The sequence below is a fragment of the Podarcis erhardii genome (assembly GCF_964252035.2).
Source record: "Podarcis erhardii genome assembly, chromosome: 8".
Taxonomy (NCBI): Eukaryota; Metazoa; Chordata; class Lepidosauria; order Squamata; family Lacertidae; genus Podarcis; species Podarcis erhardii.
In genome coordinates this window covers 35,821,945-35,839,290 of record NC_138499.1, presented here as the reverse complement: position 1 = coordinate 35,839,290, position 17,346 = coordinate 35,821,945, and the positions used below count along the sequence as shown (strand labels likewise).

The window sequence follows — 17,346 nt, the reverse complement described above, 5'->3', positions numbered from 1 at the left end:
CTACAGTTCCTATCATCCCTGACCACTGGTCCTGCTAGCTAGGGATCATGGGAGTTGTAGGCCAAAAACATACGGAGGGCCAAGTTTGAGGAAGCCTGCCTTAGCCTTAGCCTGGACTTGGCTTGACATTGCCTGGCCTAACTTGACTAGCTTGGAAGCAGCTTTCTGAGGACTGAAAGCCTTAGCAGAGCATAACAGAATTCATTCCACTGAACATTCCAGGCTGCAGTGTGGAAAGTTGAATACAGAATCTGTATTAATCAATAACCCTGCAATCTTCAGTGCACCAAAGGCTGCCTCCATTCTAGTTCTCACACTTCACCAAGCACATGTTTAGTTAACACCCAGTAATACTTTGTGCCAGTGAAGTTGCCGTAAAAGAATTTCAACCCACAGTGTCTTCATCATTCTTAACTTATTTCTACATTTGACAATAGCCCAGTTCTTATCACACATTGTTTCTGCTATTAAAGCAAAGAGAAAAGAATGTGTAAACATGAACTTGAGATCTTAATCAAGCTCACAGCACACTTCTTTGCAACCAAAAGACTGTAATCAGGGTGAGATTATTGCTGGCAGTGAAACAAGGCAATAGAGTGGACTGAGATCATGCAAATTTAGACTTAATTATTTGTGTCATAACAAGACAGAAAAGTCAGAACAATGTTATTCTGAGAAATGGACTTGATTTTGCAAATAAATGTGAGTATTTGCAGGCTTAACGGAACATTATTCCATCAAGGAATTGTCAATAAATGAAACCATCACAAAACATGTGAATAAACAACAGAATACAGGGCTAAATAAAGTGAGTCATTTTGGAAGATGTATAAGAACAACCATGACATGAATTAATTGTTTACTTCCAACAGGTTTGTTTCATGCACCTCAGACAAGCTGAGTAAATGTAGCAAGAAAATGCAAAGGCGGGTGTTAGGGCCAGCCCCTAGACAGAAGGAGGCAGCTGCTTCAGACAGCAGATGTTGGAGGGTGGAAGTAATGGTCAAAACTGTGTATGCCTGGCATATACATGTTTAAGCTAGTCTGCTGTCTTCAGGTCCAGTGGAGGACAATGTCCCATCACTAGTGTTGAAGTAAGCTTCAACTGCCAAGACCTTTGAGAGCTGCTGACAGTCAGAGTACGACAACTTTCCCCAATGAAGTTCTCTCCAGGTATTTTGGATGACAACTTCCATAATCCCTGACCATTGCTGGTTGGTCTGATGAGAGTTGAAGTCTAATCCTCAGCTCTCCAAAATGTTGAGTTGGGAAAGGCTAAAGTAGAGCATGACAAACAGCCCAAGAGCTCACTCACTCCAAGCTTGGGAACAGAAGTAGCTCACATCTTCTTCCATTAGATACCACTGCCACCAGCTCATTCTTTTCCTCTGCCCTTGAGATAGGAACAAATTCTGAAGACTAAAAGCCTCCTGCCTAGACCTTTTCCTCTCTGGAAAGGTAGACAACTTATTTTCTTGCATTCTCTCTAGTATATGTAGCATGGGCCAAAGTGATCAGGGCACAGTTTAAATAACATGTGAGCAGTCACAGAGGCATATCATACCTCCACATTAATTAATTTACTAAGTATAAAGTTTAAGATTGGGAAAAGGAAGAACTGCAGAAGCCCCGTCAGACATTCAGCTTCCAAGAGAATGTTCGAAAACCGGAACACTCACTTCCAGTTTTCAGTTGTTCGGGAGACAAAACATTCGAGAACAAGGCTGTTTGAAAACCAAGGTACGTCTGTATATTCACATTTTTAGTGTACTTTATTGTATTTTGTTCTCTTGATTGGTATTTTAATACCTACTAATCTAGAATTATTATTATTTTATTAGCAAAGATTTAAATTCAGACTAATCAGTGTTTATTAGGCAGAGGAAAATAAAAGGCAGCATACAGAAGATTGTACGTATTGTAGATTGCATTTCTATAAGCAAGCATTACCAGGTGGTGGTGGTGGTGTTATGGACACAGCAAAAGCTTTTGACAATATTGAATGGCCATTTTTGGTTGAGATGTTAAAGCTTACCATTTTGGGGGAAAGATTTAAAACAAAGGTACAGGTAATGTGTTCACCACAAAAGCAAAGATATGTATCAACGGGGTATCTTCAAATCTCCTTAATTCATATAAAGGTACAAGTCAAGGTTGTCCTTCATCTCCACTATCGTTCGCATTGGGAATAAATCCACTTGCAATTAAAATCAGGACCTGTAAGAATGTCAGTGGAGTAAAAATGAATACACACGAAGTAAAGATTAAACTATATGAATATTATATACCCGTAATATTAATAATAATAATATAATTCTATGATTCTTTGTTGAGATTCCTGCATTGCATGGGGTTCATAAAATTCATAGAACCATAGAGTTGGAAGGGACCCTGAGAATCATCTAGTCCAACCTATATATGCCCAATACTGGCATCAAACCTGCAACCTTGGCATAATCAGCACCATGCTCTAACCAACTTAGCTATACCTGTGGGTTCCAACTCTACAATTCTATGATTCTATTATCCTATGTGTGTGGTCTGCAGGAGTCAGAAAACACTTCATGGGAATCTCTGTGCAATATGTGAAGGTGGTGGGAAATAATTAATTAAATCAATTAATTAAATCATGGTTCTCCTTCATTATGTGATGTAAGCAAAATTACATTTATATACATTTATTAAAAACATTAAATAAAAGCACATATGGGGGGGATTGTGCAGAGGTCAGTTTTTCTTGTGTCAATGTCTTCCAGGTGTTGTTTTGAATCCCCATCACCCTTGACCATTGACAATGCTGGCTGTGACTGATGGAAATTGTAGTCAAAGGCATCTGAAGGATAGCATTTTGGAAAAGGATGGAATAGGTAGGTGTTAGTAACTTGGTCCCAAACCAAGGGTCACAATGGGGGATGAAGCCAATGGATGTGAGCCCATCTTCCACAATATGTTCATATGGATATGTTCATAGGAAAATGGGTTAGCGTAAACAATTTCTTTTTCTGTTTTTTAAAAAACTGAAGCTTGAGAGTCTAAGAAAGTCACAAGATTACTTACTGTGTATATAAATGTAAAAAAAATTGTTGCATTGGAGTATCTCAGTGAAAAGATAGATGTTAATCTGTATTTATTCTGCTAATGCTCTCAGACTTCAATAGAAGGATAAATTCCTCAGTTGTGCTAAGCATTACACAAATATATAACAAAAATGTTGCCTTCATTATAAAGTAGGTAATAACCCAAAGTTGAAGTTAATGATGTGCAGTTCTTAAATGACAGTGATTAATACTGTACTAGGTAATAGATTTTTAATCATGCCAACAAAAGGAACATTATTCAGGTGATTCACTGGTCATTTACTAGTGTAGACTCATTATATCCCTTGAGACTACACCAATGTAATTGGTCAGTGAGTCACTCACCACATTTGTTCATTTGGTTGGAATTTGTTGTGTGTTGGATATGCAGGATTGGTCTATGAAATGTTGCCATTCCGAGGAAGACTGGCAAAGAGAAGAGTTTTGGACACAGACATTGAAAAACAAATATTCTTCATTATAATGCTCATCAAGGGACGAAGAACAAATGGTGAGTTGGCCTCTGCATGTTCATCAGCCAACGACTGCAATATCAAGGAATGCTTTTATTCTATTACATATATAAATCTAATAAATACGTAAATAATAAATATTGTATATCTGAAACAGGCATCAGAAATCTCAAAACCCAGCAGAATTCACCATCTAAAGAAGGGGATGATGCTTAAATCCCAGTGAGGACAAAGGAATAGGTTAGCTTCAATTAACTTAAATACCATGATGTCTTCCAAATTTTACACCTCAGGGAATCTCTGGTCTGTGAGCCTAATATTGCATGCCAGGCATCCTCATTTGGCCCAGGAGGCCGTTTTAACTATACCACACCCAGCTGTCCTGTACCTGCTGTTATATATGACATCACATGAGAGGCAGGTAAAAGCAAGGCTTGGGAGAAAGGGATTTGAAAGCCCCACCAATCACCAATGCTGCCAAAGACCACCACCCCTCCCGTGTTTCCCAGTTATACCCAAATCAGCTGAGTGTTAGGGCTTCAGAAGCAATGGGGCTTTGCAAGCCCTTGGAAATTATTGCACTAGGGACTTGGAAAGCTTAGGGGAAAGGAGCAATTTTTTCCTTTCCAAAGGAAGCAGTTGGCATGCAAAGCACTTGGAGAAGCACTTTGAATACAAAGTGCTTTCTCTGCAGATGGGGAATTGTTCCATCTTTATTAGCATTCCCCTCTGTGCAAAGACTTCAGAGTGGCTCCCTCTATCAACTGATCATTGGTTAGAGAGGTTTTCACACAGCCAAAGCTCCACGAAGCCCAGTTTCCTTGTGCTTCTTCTGCTTGTAGTTCATATCAAACCTAACATCACATCTGACCTCCAATTCAAATCTTTATTCCAGTCATAGACCAGCATGATAAAAACACCTCCGTACATTAATAAAACATGCTAGATAGCCAATATGGCAACTGCAGAAGTAGAAGATACACATATTCATACTCTCGGTTACAATAGCATAAGATTAGAATGCATAAAACTTGTAAATCAAACCTTCAGTTTTAGACCTGCCATGTGGCACATAACATTCTCTTACGTGTGTCAATCATAGCAGCACATCTGATGAAAGCTGAGTTTTCTGCACATGTTTGCAGGTACCCTTTTACTGTTATCCTCAAATGATTCAGGCCCATTCCAAATGAACAAAATATTAAAGAACACTGTCAGTTACAGGAACAATTCAATTAAGATTTCACAAAGCTTTTTTTTTTTTTTTTTTCAGTGTATCTTGCCCATCAATATGAATATGATTATTGTTTCACACAGTGGGAGCTTTCCTCTTAATGATACTTAGCAGCAGGGGCTTTGTTTACTGATGCAAATGAGAAACAATAGTTTGTATTGTCTAATATACAGCATTAGCTATCAAGAAGCTGGGTTCAGACCAGTGCTTTTGTCCTTCCCTTCCCTTAATTTCTAATTGCAAAAGCTCTTTTTGGACTGTTTCTGAATGGATGTGCCATCTCAGAGAGAAAAAGATCTGGCTTCAGGGGCGGGAAACTGCCACATTGCCATCTGTGCAACCTTTCAGGGGCCACATGAAAGTGGTGGGCAGGGCCAGGGGCAAAACTGGGCAAAACAACTGTGAATTTTACCTTCGTGTGGTTGGCTACACATACTCATACACTCCTCTCTGTCCTCCAGCTAGGCAAGCAAGAAGCTGCATAAGAGTTCCAGACACATTCGAGGCAGGGGAAAGCCCTCAAGGAGGGTGTGGCTTGGGAGGGGAAGTGGCCTGGGGAGAGTTCCAAGGGCCAGAGAAAGAGGCTTGGAGGTCTCCATTTGGCCCCCAGACCTGAGGTTCCAGATACCCAACTTAGTAGGGTGTTGCACAGCTCTCCTCAACCCTATACCCCACATCCAAAGGCATGCAGTGTCTCATCCCTACCTTCTCCCAGGAAGATGCAGCTGGTCTGATAGGTCCCTCCTGCTTTCCTAGGTCTCTTTGCTGCTTTTCCTTCTACCTGCCTCTCCTTCCTGCCCAACCAACCTTTTTCTGACAGCTCCAGGTTACTCAGGGCAGCCCAACCTGATCTGCAGCAACTCAGGAGAAGCCTGGATCCCCCAGAATCAATCCAAATCAGTTTGGCTTTGGGCTTTGGCTGAATCCATTGCAAAGCCCTGCAATTTTGTCCTTTTTCATTTGATTTTTGCACACATATCCGTTGGATTGAGGCACTAGACACTTGAGAACAGGCTTTACCAAAGGTGCCATGGACTTTGAAGATGCTTGAACTCAGGACAAAAGGGAGAAATGAGCTAAAAGGAAGGCATGTTTGGCAAACCCTCACCATGATCAACTCCTGCCCGGAAGCCTATGCCCCCACTGTGGAAGGGCGTGTGGATCCAGAACTGGCCTCCACAGTCACTTATGGGCTCATTGTTAAGATCGTGTTCATGGAAGACAATCTTACTCAGCTATGAGTGAGCACCAAAAAGAAGACTAGACTTCAGCATACAGTAATATACAATAAAGGATAACTGGTATAATCAACAATAAAGAATAGGAAGCAGGTGGAAATCTGAAACGGCAAAAAATAGGAAAAGATAAAAGACCTGATTGTGGAATAAAATGTGAAATAACACCACACTGCTTTTCCAGAATAATATGAAGATTGTTAATCATACGGGATGTTTTAATATTGAATGCATCAGAATGCAATAATTTTGATTCTGAAAGTTCCCGCATTAGCCCTATCATGAGAGGCTCATCCTATACCAGCCATGAGTAAAAATATTTGATTATACCACGATGGCAGACAATTTATTCTTGTTCATATTAGTCAAATGCTACCTGCCCATGAAATTTAATACCTGTCAACTCAAATATCAGTTTGAATTCTGACAACTGAAAGGCATATAAAACATATCCAATATTTTTAAAAATAAAAATCTGCCAGGTAGCTCAATAGAGGAATAATTAACACTGGCGTGCATAAGGGAAGCTATCAGTGCCACTCTAAGTGGTGTCAGTAGGAGGAGATATAGCATGAGATTGAGAGATGTGCATACAGGTATGAATCCAACTGACTTCACTCAAAAAACTTCAGTCAAAAATGTATCATGAAGAAATCTCGTTGTCTGAGGTGATGTGAAGTTCATGCAATCTGTGATAGCTGTTTCACACATTCTAGTCATCACATTACATTCATTTGTTTTATTTATCACATTTATATACCATCTTTTCCTATGAGGAAGTTGAGGTGGTATCGAACAGATGGAAAGCTCTTTAATCCGAGTAGGCTGAAAGCAAAGAGTAAGGTTACCATAACTTCCATCATAGAGCTTCAGTATGCTGATGACAACGCACTGTGTGAACACTCAGAGGATGACCTCCAAACTATCCTAATTATATTCACAGAAGTTTACGAAAAGCTTGGTCTATCATTCAACATCCCAAAAACCAAAGTGCTGCACCAACAAGCACAAAACAACCCCTCTGCAGCACCACAAATCCAACTCAATGATGTAACATTGGAAAGTGCTGATCACTTCTCCTACCTGGGCAGTTAGTTATCTTTCCACAAGGACATTGATGCTAAAATCCAGCATTGCCTGAGCTCTGTGAGTGCAGCTTTTTCCCGATTTAAGTGCTGCATGTTTGAGTACCGGGACATTTGCAGGGAAACCAAAATGCTTGTTTACAAAGCTATTGTACTACCAACCTTACTGTATTGGTGTCTCTGAAAAAAATTACATATCATTTGGGAGGACAGGTGAACTAATGCCAGTGTCCTGGAAGAAGCAAAGTGTTGAAGCACTGATTCTTCAACATCAGCTTCATTGGAAAGGTCATGTTGCATAGATGCCTGATGATCATCTTCCAAAGCAACTACTCTATTCTGAACTTAAAAATGGAAAGCATGATGCTGGTGGTCAACAAAAGAGGTTTCAAGACTCTCTTAAAGCAAATCTTATAAAATTTAGTATAAACACTGCCCATTAGAAAACTCTGGCCTGTGAGCCCTCAAATTGGATAACAGCCTAAGTTCAGTGGGACTTACTTCCAAGTAAAGGGAGACAGGATCACAACTTGAATCCCATTGAAATTCATGGGCTTTAACTGTGTCCTTTAGCTTCATTAATGTCAATGGGACTAAGTTGTGACTAACTTTTACTGGATTGTGCCCCCCACACACTTAATTTTGAAAGATGATTTCAGTTTGGTAATGAATTTAATTAGCTCAGTAAGGCACCAATGAAGCTACCTGAGAAATAGCTATTAATAATGTCCCCAACTATTTAGCAGGAATTTTATCCCAAATTAGATGGCTCAGATTCAGGAAAAAGTAATTAGTCAAAGATCTAAGCTCATTATGGAGATTCCAATTAAAGCCTCTTTTCAGTGTGCTGTGGCAGTAAAATAAGTAAATTTTAGAACAGAAAATGAATGTGACAGGAAATCCTGGGATTATACAGTTCTATTAGTATTATGCCCTCTGCCACAATGAGATGATCTGTTTTAATTGATCCACAGATACATAGCAAAAGCAGCAAGTAAAATGAGCAGTGCTGAGGAAGGCTCACACAGCCTTTGCATACTCTCAGCGCCTAACTACATGAGATGTTGATGGCATGCTTAGCAATCACATTGTGGATTTTTAAAAATTATTTCTTCATTTGACTTTTTGGGGAATAACACAGAAACAACCAAACATAAATACCAAACAAGACAGCAACAATTGCCTGGAACAACTGCAGAATTTGACCAAATGAAGAGTAAAAATGCCAGGAAGTGAGAAGAGGCATTATTAACTTTGAGGGGTTTTTTTTTTTTTTTTTTTTTTTTTGGGTGCTTACAATCAAGCAGAATAGAAATTTTATGAAATAAATAAAATGAATAAACTACTCCAAATATCTGCACAGCAAAATCAAGCCTCCATACACATCTACAGTCTCCAAAACAGGTCTCTTCAAAGTTCTATCTGCATTCCTTCAGTCCTGCTTTGACATCCTTCAATATTAGCAAATGGTAGTAGCCACCACCATGACCTCTCAGAAGTATTCCCCCTTAGTATACCCTGTTAAAATGGCTTAGGTGCAAATTAAATACCAGCTATAGAGGAAGCGGAGTTTTTTGTGAAATTATTTTTGGGATTACTGCTAGCCATGTTTACTGAGGAGGCAAATTCCACAGAAAGGGTAATAGCACAGGAAAGAAGAACAAGAAGGCTTGTTAATACTTAACCTTGTCTAGTTATTCTTCAAACACAAAAATAATACCCTTTCTCTCTACTTATTATGTAGGAATAATAAAGCCAATTCTCTCTCTGCCATAACCTTTTCCTTTGAACTAGCCTCCTGAAATTAACAGTAGCTATTCAGATCATGAAGGGACATGGGTGGCGCTGTGGGTAAAACCTCAGTGCCTAAGACTTGCCGATCGCATGGTTGGCGGTTCAAATCCCCGCGGCAGGGTGAGCTCCCGTCTTTCGGTCCCAGCTCCTGCCCACCTAGCAGTTCGAAAGCACCCCTAAGTGCAAGTAGATAAATAGGTAGCGCTTTATAGGTAAGGTAAACGGCGTTTCCGTGTGCTGCGCTGGTGCTGGCTCGCCAGAGCAGCTTCGTCACGCTGGCCACGTGACCCGGAAGTGTCTCTGGACAGCGCTGGCCCCCGGCCTCTTAAGTGAGATGGGCGCACAACCCTAGAGTCAGACACGACTGGCCCGTACGGGCAGGGGTACCTTTACCTTATTCAGATCATGGCTAGTGTTACTTTATCAAAACAAAATGTCACAATCCTAAACAGGTTTTCCCAGAAGTAAATCCCATTGATTCTAATGGAAAGGAAGTTTAAAAATGCTGCCTACCACTAATGAGATGAGATCTTGCATTACTGTCCAGTATAAACTAATATTTGGCCATGTGGGCACTTGCTTAAAGGTGAACATTGATGGGGATAGCCAAAAGGGTGGCTGTTCTGAGATAATGGGAATCAAAGCAGATCTTAATTCAATAAAGCAGAAATTGTCACCATTGCATTGCACTTCCGCCAGATCAACATATGGTAGCACAGCTGACAGATATAATCTTTACTCTGTTTTTTCTGTTTCACATGTTTGTTGCATTTGGTGATATCCTACACAATAATTTATATAATTTGCCTGTAACTCCTTAGTGCTACAACACTCATTGCTGTGAAACTACAGCATTATCTTAATCCTGAATTCTGACATCTCAAGAGTTAATTTAGTGATTAAATGAATGGTCTAAGGCCCCCAACAGCAGGGGCCTCCAAAATCCTCAGATTTTGATGTGGAGTGGTTGCTTACCCACCCACCCCTCTTTAAAAGACAAAGCTGTCTTCTTCTTTTTAAAAAAGCCAAGCATATTGAGACACAAATGTACCAGCCCAGGATTCTGTTTGCAAGTGTTGTTCAGTTCCTAAACAATGTTATTTGAAACTTGCTGATGACCACCCACCAAACACATTTGTCCCCACCTTATGAGCACAAATGAAGAGAGAGAGAGAGAGAGAGAGAGAGAGAGAGAGAGAGAGAGAGAGAGAGATGCTTTTTAATTCATTTCATTTGCCTGCTGACAGTTTATAAAGGGGGATGGCAACACAGTTGGTTTCAAAAAAAGAACACCACCTGCACTTGCTAAAAGAACTGATGCTGCAGAAAGCACCTTCAACACAATTCCTTTTTAAATGGAATAGATCATTTGTAGAGCATCCTTTATGATCTCACCAATAATCTAGGCAGAGAAGCAAGAGATGATCAATTTCCAGTTTGAAAATGCATTGTGCTTATCCTGTTAACTCAGCTTATCCTGTTATTGTTTTTCTCCATAGACCAGGACTCTTTCAAATTCTACGAGTCCATCTCTATTAAAAAGTGCATCATTTTTATCACAGACTGCAAACAAACTCTTTGGAGAAACAGCACATTATGTCTTTTACAAATCATTGCATTTTTCCAGATGTATGGTATGTTAGAAACCTGACACAAAAGATGTGAATCGGGTTAACGAGCCTGCCTGCATTTCTACCAAAATGTGTGTCGATTCATTTGAATAAATTTGACCTTTTCTGTTTATTGCCTTCTTGTAGTGGGGAAAGAATTCAGTCCATAGCCAATCATTATGATGACCACAAGTCCACTCAGGCACCTTGACAGCTGAATCGCCACCCCATCAAGAGATTTTCCCTCAGGCAACTGGCTGAGCTGGCACACATTCGTTGGTTCTTTTTGCACATTAAATATCTTTACAGTTTTCATATTTTTGCTGTTTTTACACTTTTCACTTCTGCTTTGTACAGCATTTGCAGGCAAAGATTTATACAGCATAACACACACCATTAGCACTTTGCAAGCCTTTGTTGTACAGATGCTAAGCTATCCACAAGGCTTTCAAGTTTCAATATGCAGGGAGGGAGTTGATGCTTCCTAGGGGATGGAGGAAAGGAAATGTTTGCAGAGGGCTACATTTGGTTAAGACAGCAAGAACAACATTACAGCACTAGAGTAAAAAAGCATCAGAATCCAGACTTTGGCCTGGACCCAAAGAACGGTGTAACTTGTTCCATGTGTTCAAAGGGGTCTCTTCTTAAACCGCAGCTCCTCATACCAAATGGCAAACTTCTTTGAAACTGGAGGGAGTTTCTAAGGCAACATAGAGGTCTGTGGTCCAAAGAGGGGAAAGTTGTCTCACTGAGCAATGCAGATTTTTGGACCAAACTAAATCAGCTTTATGTATCTGCCCCTTAAATACCAACCATGAGAAGATGAAGCAAAATTAAGAAAGTGAGATAAAAGCAAACAACAGATAATTTTACAAGTCAGTGTGCCTTAGTCTGCACTGGCTATAGCTTCATGTTGTCCTCAAGGGCAGCCTCCCGCAGAGAACCTTGCAGTATTCAAATCATGAAAGTTCCCAGGGCATGAATTTTTGAAGCAAGGATATCCCTGCTGTGGAATGGTCATAGCCAGGGGTCGGCAAGGTTTACCTTGCCTGAGCCAGTTCACTTCAGCAGAGATCCCTCTGCGGGCTGGGCTGTGCATGTGTGTGAGCGCGCGCACCTGTGATTTCCGGCATCTGCGTCTGCACAGACGCAATGTCTGGTGTCTGCGCATGCTCACATGCATTTTCTGGGGCCGCAAAAGCGAGCACAAAAAAGCGAGCAGGCGGCTTGGTTCCGGGGCAGCTCGGGGGCCGGTTAAACAACCCCCGTGGGCCGCTTGTGGCCCATGGCTTTAGGTTGCCAACCCCTGGTCATAGCACTTAGCTGGTCAAAAGTACTGCAGCTATTTGAGTACTTTAAGAGTTTTCCCAGACCACCTACCTGCTCCTACAAGAGGAATGCAACCTCATCAACAGCAGGTTACTGTACCAATCACCCACAGAGCCTCCATCTCATAGAGATTCAGTTTCAGTTGCTTCTTCATATGAAACTGGATCAATGAAAAAATCCAAAATGCATTAGCATTGTAAGTAAATATATGTCTGGCAGACCTAATGCTTGTTTTATTTTATTTTTCTTCAAATCAACAAATGAGCATCTGATATTACAAAAAAGGTTCCTTTCTGGTCTAATGTCATTGTGTATGTATTCTTACATTGCACAAATGGAATTCATTTTATATGCAAAAGATAATTTTGCATCTTCTTTTGTCTGTTTATAAGTCAGTTTCTGCTCAGTCTTGATGCTTTGATTAGCCGTCCTCTGCTTGGAAGCTCTGTTCCACTATTGATACTGTGCCTAACACTTGGGTTTTGATAGAACCAAGGAGCAAACTAGATGTTACCCCTAAACATGAAACTGTCACAGAAAACAGGACTTGCCTGTCTAGCTTTCTCTTCCTCTACTGCAATGTTTAGTATAACTTACCTGGGTCCATATTTCATGAAATTCTGTGTTTCTTAAGATTCTCTCCATATCACTGGCTATCACTGGTAGTGAGTAAAGAAATGTGGGACATAATAGCATCAGGGCACACAGCAGATGTTTCTCATGCCCTAATGCATTGCATTTTGCTTCCTTTTTTCTTTTTTAAACTAGCTTCAAAGTTGCCTTTTTCTGTTGCACCATATGCTAGGGTAACCTATAGTTTAGTTTTATTGTTGGTCTGGACAGCAATAGTCATTTGAAGCTAGCTCTCTGCCTTTTAGCATAGCTACAATTCTTGAAAAATTGGGGGATTCTAGTCTCAGCCCAAGAAGAATCTAATAGTAGTTAAATGTACTAGAACACACAGGTCCCAGATTAATACTTGCCCCATATACCAGGTGTAGTCCAGGTACAATGAGCTCCACCCTCTGAGCTATACACTTGTATAAGCATGTACAAATCGATATCTGAATTACAGATCAGGGATTCTAACAGAATAATAAAATGAGGGATAAATCACTTTAACTGTTACTGTTGTTCAAACAACTGGGAGTCAAAAACCCTTTCTGATCTACTGAAGATCACCCAGGGATTTTCTAGTAGATCCTGATGTACCTTCTACCCCCCACTCACCCCATGCCAGCATTTTCTGTTAGTCTACCACCAACCAAGTCTAAACATTCTGCAGATCAACATTTATTAATTGAAAATAACGTTAACCAATCCTGACTGTTCTGTAGTGGAATGAGAAAATAATTCCTCTACCTGCCACCCTGTCAAAGAACAATGGTTAAGCTTTGCTTGGCATTGCAGTCACAGAATTCCTGTGCCAAACAGAAACTATATGTATGATATAGTTCCTTTATAAGGAACAAGCACCAACTTCCAAGGCCAGCCATCTATTCCCCAGGCCACTGCATCTTTACTAGCAAGCCTTGCTCACATATTGTGAAATATGGCAGGATACTTCTTAACAGATATTTAGCATTTGCTGTAATTTCTAAGTGCATTTCACATATACAAGCTCAGTAATGCTAGCTAGGCCAGCATTATTGTCCCTGGCTTATAGGTGAATATGGTTTCAAGATATCATGGTTTATCTATGGTTGCCCAGTTTATATGCCTCTAGGAACACAAAGACAAGGGTATGGTTAATCAGTCAATGAAGCCAATTTTGGGAGTATCTGTCTCTCATCACTAGATGAAGGAAAGCCCCAGCTTAGACAGTTTTAAAATGGGATTAGACAAATTCATGGAGGAGGCTATGAAGCAGAGGTAGCCTTTTTCCAGTGAGATCTTGTGAGAGTTCCATGAGATCTCACTGGAATAAGCCATGAAACTGCTTCAGGCTGACCCAGGAAATTCCTTCTAAAAATAGAGAAGGGAATTCCTAGGTCATTCTAAAGCAGTTTTAGGGACCTTTCCTTGGACTTGTATTACTCAATTTTTCTATGTAACACTTGTCAATCACAGCTTTGACTTCGCTTATTGGCTATTGGCTAAAAGAAGTTGTTTTGAATGATGCCTGCACATTTTGTTCAATAACTTTTGTTCTACAAAGGTTACTTTTTTAAAAAGTAAATGTTAAACTGTGGAACCCCTGCTGGCTCTGAGTCTGGTAGAGCAATAGTCCTGTGCCCCCCCCCCCACTCTCAGCAGCCTTAGCTAGGGAGAGGGCTTAACTTAAGGGTTCTCCCTCAGATAGAGATTCTCCAAAGCTGCTTTCCATTTGCCTCCAGGAAAACCCATCTCCTGCCAGCAAGTGATCTCACTAGCTTGTCACTTGCACCAGCCAGACTCTTGCTGGTGCCCACAAGACTCTGCTGCTTGCTTCTTTCAAGCAGGAGGCTCAGAAAGCCAGGCTGGCAGTTGCCCTCCCTGAAGATTGCTGAGGGTGCCACCTCACTACACCATTTGGATTTCCCAAACTGGCAGGATGCATATTTTGGGGTTACTCCTACCTCAGTCTAAAGCAAGGTTAGTTTAATGGCTGGTGTTTATTAGCAGGTGGGGGGAACTCTGCGTAATACAAAGGGCAACTTTCTTCTGCCCGTGCCTAAATAGCCACTTTTTAAAAACAGTTGAGCTGTTAAGTTCTATGCTAAGGCACGTATGCACTTTGGAAAGGTAATTTGAAAGCGAGTTGAGCCATGACAAATAGGGACAGCTGGCCTAATTGAATCATTTGATCTAAGACAGCTCAACTTGGTTATCCTCACTGCAGCCCACATTGATATTAGCGAGTGAATCATTAGCCATGAAATCATGTCGACTTTGCCGACTGCACCGTTCTTGACATGACAGGGAGCGCGGTCTGCCTTTCATTATAGCCCCAATGAGTTCTTTAGTCTGTCATGAAGAAAGGGGAGGGGGGAAAGATGTCGTTGGAGCGAGGAGGAGGGAAGAGTGAACTTTTCGGCATAACAACAGAAAGCAATTTGCTCCAACATACCTCGCAGAACAGTTCAAAGAAAGACACTTTTGTTGTGGCTCAGGTTATCTGTTAGCCACAGCAGAAAGCATGTGCACCCAAGCTTGTTCTCTTGGCTCTGCTGTCAGCCCTTCGACCGCATACACAACACAATCTGCTGTTGGAATACAAGGACATGTGCAGAATAGCTGTTTTTTGAGGGAATGTAGAGACAGGCTGAGATATTTGTTTTACTTAGAAATGCTTACATTCTGTACACCAGTCCTGGGCTGGGGTTGGTAGCTTAGATATAGGAAGCAAAAGGCCATTTAAACAAAAGGCATCTGTTTATCAAAATTTAGCCTAATTGTTTGCTCTAGGTACAGGCCATAAGACTTGGCTGTTCCTCTCTCTGCCATGGGATTTGGTCTTATCCCCATTGCAGAGCAGTAACCATCCTGTATTTTATTTCTATACGAATAAGAGTAATTATGTCTAAATATGTATCTATACATATATATGAGCAGTGTTCAGAAAGCAACCACCACTACCATCTAGGAAAATACATACTCATACCCCAAAGCAAACAAGACACTGAGAAAAAGAGGGCAACACCTCCATCAAGACATAAAAGCCCAAAGTGAGTAATTTGTACTCATTAATAAAGAAATGGGGAAGATCAGGGGGACTCCATGGCACCCATGAGTGTTGTGTTGGGAACCCAAACTCTAGGTTGTAGTACCAGCTTACATAAGCCTTCAGACAACTAACACAAAGGGTGAAAGGGTCGCTTTGCTCTTCAACTTGTCTTTAGTCTGAAAGAGTCTGTGTAGTTCCTGCTTCCCTGTTTCTGATTGCCAGCTTGGGTTGTGACCTCTGTCTGCCTTTGAATACATAAGCGCTTCTGCACCTTTGCTCCTTGCTGTGGGCCTCAGAGCCTGCCTATTTTATACCGTGCATCCATTTCTGACTCTTGCTCAGGCCTTTCTTGGTTTCATCACTCTTGAGGTCACTTCATGCCTGATGATCCTGCTGGCCCTTCAGTTGGGCTCCAAGACTGCTCCCTGCAACAGGACAGTGCTTGCCCACCCCCTTTTTAAAATGAGTGAAAAGGTTAAAGCCTTTGCTTTTACCTCTTTCTGGTTGAATGACTAAGTTCAGCTTAATCAAGGGACTGTTTTATTAGACCAGAGCCAAACCCTGTGTTCTGGTAACAAAGTACAGGGCTGAAGGCCAGAACATCACTGCTTGGCCCATATTCGTTTTCAGTGATATGGAAAAGCAGACATGGGTCTGGACAGAGCTGTGTGTGCTTGGAAAAAAACTGGGAAACATCCAGCTCAGAAGCAATGGTAATGGCATATTTTTGTGAGTCAAAAGGATTTCCCAGTTTTCAAGCAGTGTAATGCCAAGATTTCAAAAATGCAAGCTAAATACATTTCCTCAACAGCATTCAAAAGTGATCATTAGCAGTGGTATATTTGACTCACTGAATTCAAAAACATCTATTTTCTGCCAATAGACAGAGTTTCTTTTTTGTCTTGGAACACAATGAAAACCCAAATGGGGTGAAGACTAAGATTTTATCAAATAGCCCAAAGAAAGCTAAAAAGCACTGCCATGATATTGCACATATATGATTCCTGAAGATGGGTCTGGAGCTTAATTGTGGCATAGCACTTTCCAGACCTAGCCTTTGCTGAAGTTTTTTTGAAGAGAAGTGGTTCTGAGGCTTAGATAGTTCAGTCAATGGAGCATGAGATTTAATCTCAGGCCCCACATTGGGCAAAAGATCCCTGCATTGTAGGGGGTTGGACTAGTCCAGATAATTCTCTTGGTCCCTTCCAACTCTACAGTTCTATGATCCTATACTGTTGATTTCAGTAAGTCACCATGATATTCTTGCAAAGAAACTTGTAAAATGTGGGTTGAATGAGGTAACTGTTAGGTGGATTTATAGCTGGTTGACTGACGGAACCCAAAGAGTACTCATTAATGGTTCCTCGTCTCCCTGGGAAAAAGTGACAAGTGGAGTACTGCAGAGTTCTGTCCTGGGCCCATTGTTGTTCAACATCTTTATAAACAACTTGGATGAAGGTATTGAGGGGATGCTCATCAAATTTGTAGGTTACTGTACACCCAGTAGGGAAGGGTAGCCAATGCCTCTGAAGACAAAATCAAGATTCAAGATGACCTTAGCCAATCAGAGAACTGGGCCAAAACTGACAAAATTAATTTCAATAGTGGCTGAGAGAATGGCTGCTTCTTGAAAACACTGGCATGTTAGATTTAGAAGGTTTTAATAATGTATTTGGTTGGCATGCATATTTGTGGTATGATAAGGTAAAAGCACATAAAGCGTTTAAAAATCACATTGTTAGAAAAGCATTGTTTAATGTTTGGATAAGATATAAGGATTTGTTAGAAAAGAAAACCCCAAGATGGTTGTCACCAATGGAAGCAAAGGCACAGAAAAAACTCAATATGGAGGCCAAATGGCCA

At 40.8% G+C, this 17,346-nt stretch overlaps 1 long non-coding RNA gene across 2 annotated transcripts in view; it reads right to left on the bottom strand.

Annotated features, from left to right (window-relative positions):
* Window positions 1-14,998, bottom strand: part of LOC309349161 — a 28,884-nt gene extending 13,886 nt beyond the window's left edge. The window contains exons 1-3 of one of the 2 annotated variants that reach the window (XR_014159782.1): window positions 14,887-14,998; window positions 11,889-11,997; window positions 10,620-10,992 (exon numbers count right to left, since the gene is read on the bottom strand). This is a non-coding gene — a long non-coding RNA (uncharacterized lncRNA). Of the gene's footprint in view, window positions 1-10,619; window positions 10,993-11,888; window positions 11,998-14,886 lie in introns of those variants that run through there. The other variant, XR_014159781.1, reaches the window with a different exon arrangement.
* Window positions 14,999-17,346: the final 2,348 nt, after the last annotated feature.